At 41.9% G+C, this 5590-nt stretch overlaps 1 non-coding gene across 1 annotated transcript; it reads right to left on the reverse strand.

Annotated features, from left to right (window-relative positions):
• Window positions 1-413: 413 nt before the first annotated feature.
• LOC141662910 (small nucleolar RNA R71) lies at window positions 414-520 on the reverse strand. Its single transcript, XR_012551012.1, has one exon. It is a non-coding gene; the product is annotated as a small nucleolar RNA R71 (small nucleolar RNA).
• Between the last annotated feature and the right edge of the window lie 5070 nt (window positions 521-5590).

A 5590-nucleotide genomic window follows, 5' to 3' on the forward strand; every position in this document is an offset into this window, starting at 1 on the left:
AGAAAGAACCAATAATCATGGGTGATCGTATAGTTCTAGCAGCAGATCCAGCTCTTATGGACTTTTCTCGGCCTAAAATTGATGACATTCAGTCAAGCATCTTTCATCCGGCTATTTAGGCTAATACTTTTGAAATTAAGCCGGGCACTATTCAGATGGTGCAGAATTCTGTTTCTTTCAGAGGTGCTGCGACTGAAGACCCCAACATACATATTAGGAATTTTGTCAAGATCTGTAGTACTTTCAAATATAATGGTGTGACTGATGAGGCTATCAAGTTGAGGCTTTTCCCATTCTCTCTGAGGGATAAAGCTAAGGACTGGTTACATTCTGAGCCAGCTGGGTCCATCACTACTTGGCAAGATCTTGCGCAAAAGTTTCTGGTAAAGTTCTATCCAATGGCGAAGACTGCAGCTATGAGGAGTGCTCTTACTCAGTTTACGCAGCAACTAACAGAATCTATGTGCGAAGCTTGGGAGTGCTACAAGGAGATGTTGAGAAAGTGTCCACATCATGTTATGCCTGACTGGATGGTAATCATTGGTTTTTATAATAGTTTGGGGGCCCAATCTCGGGCTATGCTCGATACAGCAGCTGGAGGCGCCTTGTGGGCCAAAAGTTATGCCGAGGCTTATAATCTTATTGAAACTATGGCTACAAATGAGCATCAAAACCCAACTCAAAGGATGATGCCTAGAAAGGTAGCAGGTATTCTGGAAGTTGATGTAGTTACAGCTATTGCAGCGTAGCTCCAAGCGCCGTCTTTGAGGGTCGATTCTTTAGCCAACTATGGAGTCAATCAGATAGCTATGGTCTGTGAGATTTGTGCAGGTTCTCATGCTACGGATCAGTGTTCTTTTTTAATGAATCTATTCAGTATGTGAACAATTATCAGCGACCGCAACAGCCTGTGCCAGCTACTTATCATCTTAACAACAGAAATCATCCCAATTTCAGCTGGAGCAATAATCAGAATGCTATTCAGCAACCATATCAGCAAGGCGTAAGTAAACAGTTTAATCCACCTGGATTCCAGCAACCACATTATTATGCTCAAAGGCAATCATATCCTCAACAAGGAGGTGCTGTTCTACCTTCTAGTGCTGATTTTGAGGAGCTCAAGCTGTTGTGCAAAAGTCAGGTTGTTTATATCAAGACCTTGGAAAATCAAATCGGTCAATTAGCCAATGTTATTCTCAATCGTCAACCTAGCACACTTCCCAGCGATACTGAAGTACCAGGCAGGAAGGAAGCTAAGGAACAAGTAAAGGTTGTTACCTTAAGGTCTGGAAAAGTTGCTGATGCTGAAAAAGTAAAAGATGGAGAAGCTGAAGTTGTGGAGGAAGAAGAGAAGAAAAAGGAGAAAGCGGCAGAACCAAGGAAGACTACTGTTGAACACACTCTGCCTGAGGGTAATACAGGGGAGAAACAGCTCTATCCTCCACCACCTTTCCCTAAGAGATTGCAACAACAAAGGCTGGATAAGCAGCTCGGTAAGTTTCTGGAGGTGTTCAAGAAACTTCACATCAACATACCTTTTGCTGAGGCTCTGGAGCAAATGCCTAGTTATGCAAAATTCATGAAGAGTATTCTTTCAAGGAAGGTGAAACTAGATGACCTTGATACCGTTGCTCTAACGGAAGAGTGCAGTGTTGTGTTGTAACAAAAATTACCTCCAAAGCTTAAAATCCAGGTAGCTTCACCATTCCTTGCACCATTAGCAAGTTGTCTTTCGACAAATGCATGTGCGATTTGGGAGCAAGCATCAATCTGATGCCATTGTCTATCTTTAAAAAGTTGAATTTGCCTGATCCAAAGCCCACCTACATGTCTCTACAACTGGCTGATCATTTTATTACATACCCACGAGGCATCGTGAAGGACGTGTTAGTAAAGGTGGATAAGCTCTTCTTCCCTGCAGACTTTGTCATTTTGGATTCCGAGGAAGATAAAAAGATTCCCATAATCTTGGGAAGACCTTTCTTGGCTATAGGCCGTACCTTGATAAATGTGCAGAAATGTGAACTTACTATGAGGGTGCAGGATCAAGATGTGACATTCAATGTATTCAAGGCGATGAAATTCCCTACAGAAGACGATGAGTGCTTAAAGGTGGATTTGATTGATTCTGCGGTAACTCCAGAACTTGATCATATGCTAATATCTGATGCCTTGGAGAAAGCATTAGTGGGGGAATTTGACAGTGAAGATGAGGATGGCAATGAGCAACTACAATATCTAAATACTTCTCCTTGGAGGCGAAAGCTAAACATGCCATTTGAATCTCTTGGTACTAGTGATCTCAAGAATGCTGAGGGAAAGCTCAAACCATCTATTGAGGAAACACCTACTATGGAGCTTAAACCATTGCCTGAACACTTGAGATATGCTTTTTAGGTGATGCATCTAATTTTCCTGTTATTATTGCATCTGACCTTTCAAGTAGTGAGGAGAACAAGCTCTTAAGGATCTTGAGAGAATTCAAATCGGCCATCGGATGGACTATAGCAGATATACAAGGGATCAGCCCTTCGTACTGTATGCATAAAATTCTGCTAGAGGAAGGTAGTAAGCCGACTGTTGAGCAACAACGAAGACTTAATCCTATCATGAAAGAAGTGGTGAAGAAAGAGATTCTGAAGTGGCTAGATGCATGAATCATATATCCTATTTCTGACAGTTCTTGGGTGAGCCCCGTGCAATGTGTACCTAAGAAAGGAGGTATAACGGTGGTAGAAAATGAGAAGAACGAGCTCATCCCCACTCGAACAGTCTCAAGATGGAGGGTATGCATGGGTTACAGAAAGTTGAACAAAGCCACGAGGAAGGATCACTTCCCTCTTCCATTTATTGATCAGATGCTTGATAGGTTGGCTGGTCATGAGTATTATTGTGTTCTGGATGGCTATTCGGGGTATAATCAGATTTGCATTACACCAGAGGATCAAGAAAAGACTACCTTCACTTGTCCATTTGGCATGTTTGCTTTTCACAGAGTTTTGTTTGGCTTATGTGGTGCACCTGCCACTTTTCAGAGATGTATGATGGCTATATTCTCTGATATGATTGGAAATAATGTCGAAGTGTTCATGGACGACTTCTCCGTCTTTGGACATTCGTATCATGAATGTTTGAATAATCTTTGTTCGGTGCTCAAAAGGTGTGTGGAAACAATTTGGTGCTCAATTGGGAAAAATGTCACTTTATGGTGCGTGAAGGCATTATTCTTGGGCATAAAGTCTCTAGCAAGGGTCTTGAGGTGGACAAAGCCAAGGTGGGAGTCATTGAAAATCTTTCACCACCTATTTTTGTGAAAGGAATCCGTAGTTTTCTTGGTCATGCGGGTTTTTATCGGCGTTTCATCAAGGACTTCTCGAAGATATCTAAGCCGTTGTGCAACTTGCTCGAGAAAGATGCGCCTGTCAAATTTGATGATGAATGCTTGGCGGCATTCGAGACTCTCAAGAAGAGTTTGATAACTGCACTAGTTATTACGGCACCTGATTGGACAGAACCTTTTGAGATGATGTGTGATGCAAGTGATTATACAGTGGGAGCAGTTCTTGGGCAGTGCAAGAATAATCTTTTTCATGTAGTCTACTATGCTAGTAAGACTCTTAATGAAGCGCAAATGAACTAAACCACTACTGAAAAGGAGCTCTTGGATATAGTCTTTGGTTTCGAAAAATTTTGATCTTATCTTCTTGGGACAAAGGTGACAGTATTCACTGATCATGCTGCCATTCGCTATTTGGTCTCAAAGAAGGATTTGAAGCCTAGACTTATACGTTGGGTGCTCTTACTACAGGAATTTGAGTTGGAGATCAGGGATTAAAAAGGTACTGAGAATCAAGTAGCTAACCATCTCTCTAGATTGGAGAATCCCGGTTCGACTTCACATGATAAGACATTGATCAACGAATCTTTTACGGATGAGCAGTTATTCGCAGTTCAGGAGGAAGAACCATGGTTCGCGGATATTGTGAACTATCTTGTCAGCAATATAATGCCTTCTAATATGAATGCAGCTCAAAAGAAGAAGTTTTTGCATGAGGTGAAGTGGTACATGTGGGATGGACCATATTTGTTTAGACAGAGAGCTGACCAGATCATCAGGAGATGTATCCCATTATGTGAGACGGAGGGGATATTACGAGGCTGCCATTCCACAGTTTATGGTGGACATTATGGTGGTGAAAAGACAAAATCTCGTATTTTGCAAGAAGGTTTTTTCTGGCCTATGTTGTTTAAGGATGCGCATCAGTTCGTTTTAAGGTGTGATCGTTGCCAAAGAGTGGGGAATCTTACTAGAAAGGATGAGATACCTTTAAATGTGATGCTTGAAGTCGAGGTCTTTGATGTTTGGGGAATCGATTTCTTGGGATCATTTGTCTCGTCCTGCAATAATCAGTACATCTTGCTGGCAGTAGATTATATCTCGAAATGGGTAGAAGTCAAGGCTCTACCGACGAATGATGCAAAGGTAGTGTTGAGTTTTCTCCAAAAGCAGATATTCACAAGGTTTGGAACACCACGGGTAATCATAAGTGATGAGGGGTCGCATTTCTGCGATCGCAAGTTCACTTCTATGATGCAGCACTTCAATGTGAATTATCGTGTTGCTATTGCCTATCATCCGCAAATGAATGGTCTAGCTGAAGTGTCTAATAGAGAGATCAAGCGCATTCTAGAGAAAGTTGTTTGTCCATCAAGGAAGGATTGGTCTTCAAAGCTCGATGAAGCTGTTTGGGCTTATAGAACAGCATACAAGACTCCACTTGGGATGTCCCCGTTTCAACTTGTTTATGGTAAGGGATGTCATTTACCTGCGGAGCTTGAGCATAAGGCTTTCTGGGCATTGAAGAAGTTTAACCTTGATCTAGATGCAGCTGGGAAGAAGCAAATGCTTCAGTTAAATGAACTTGATGAATTTTGACTTCAAGCATACGAGAACAAAAAAATGTACAAGGAAAAAGTAAAAAGGTGGAACGACAGGAAGCTATCTCCTAAGTCATTCATGTCGGGGCAACAAGTTCTTTTATTCAACTCTCGTCTCTGACTTTTTCCTGGAAAGTTGAAATCAAGGTGGTCTGGACCTTTTATCGTCAAAACTGTGTTTTCACATGGAGCAGTGGAGATTTTTGAGCACGATCCGGACCAAGCATTCAAGGTTAATGGTCAGCGATTGAAGCATTACTATGGGGACACGGCAAACCGGGAAGTGGTTAGTGCCGTTTTATTGTCAACTTGATCGGAGTACTCTACGTCAAGCTAATGACGTAAACGAAGTGCTTCTTGGGAGGCAACCCAAGACTTTAACATTTAGGAACCTTTAGAAGTTAGTACCATATCCAAAAAACCCAAAAAAAATATAAAAAAATGGGCAGAAAAAAAAGTTTTTTCGAAAAACCCCTTGGGCGCCCGCTTAGGAATCTTGGGCGGCCGCTCGGAGTCTGGGGCGCCCGCTTGGAAGTCCTGGGCGGCCGCTCAGGACCCTTCTGCCAGAATTTTTTTTGCCTTATAAAAACCACAAAAAAAAAATCATAAAAACCTAAAAAACATAAAAACCCACGATTTCTCACCCACAATT

Source organism: Apium graveolens, chromosome 5 (genome assembly GCF_009905375.1).
Source record: "Apium graveolens cultivar Ventura chromosome 5, ASM990537v1, whole genome shotgun sequence".
NCBI lineage: Eukaryota > Viridiplantae > Streptophyta > Magnoliopsida > Apiales > Apiaceae > Apium > Apium graveolens.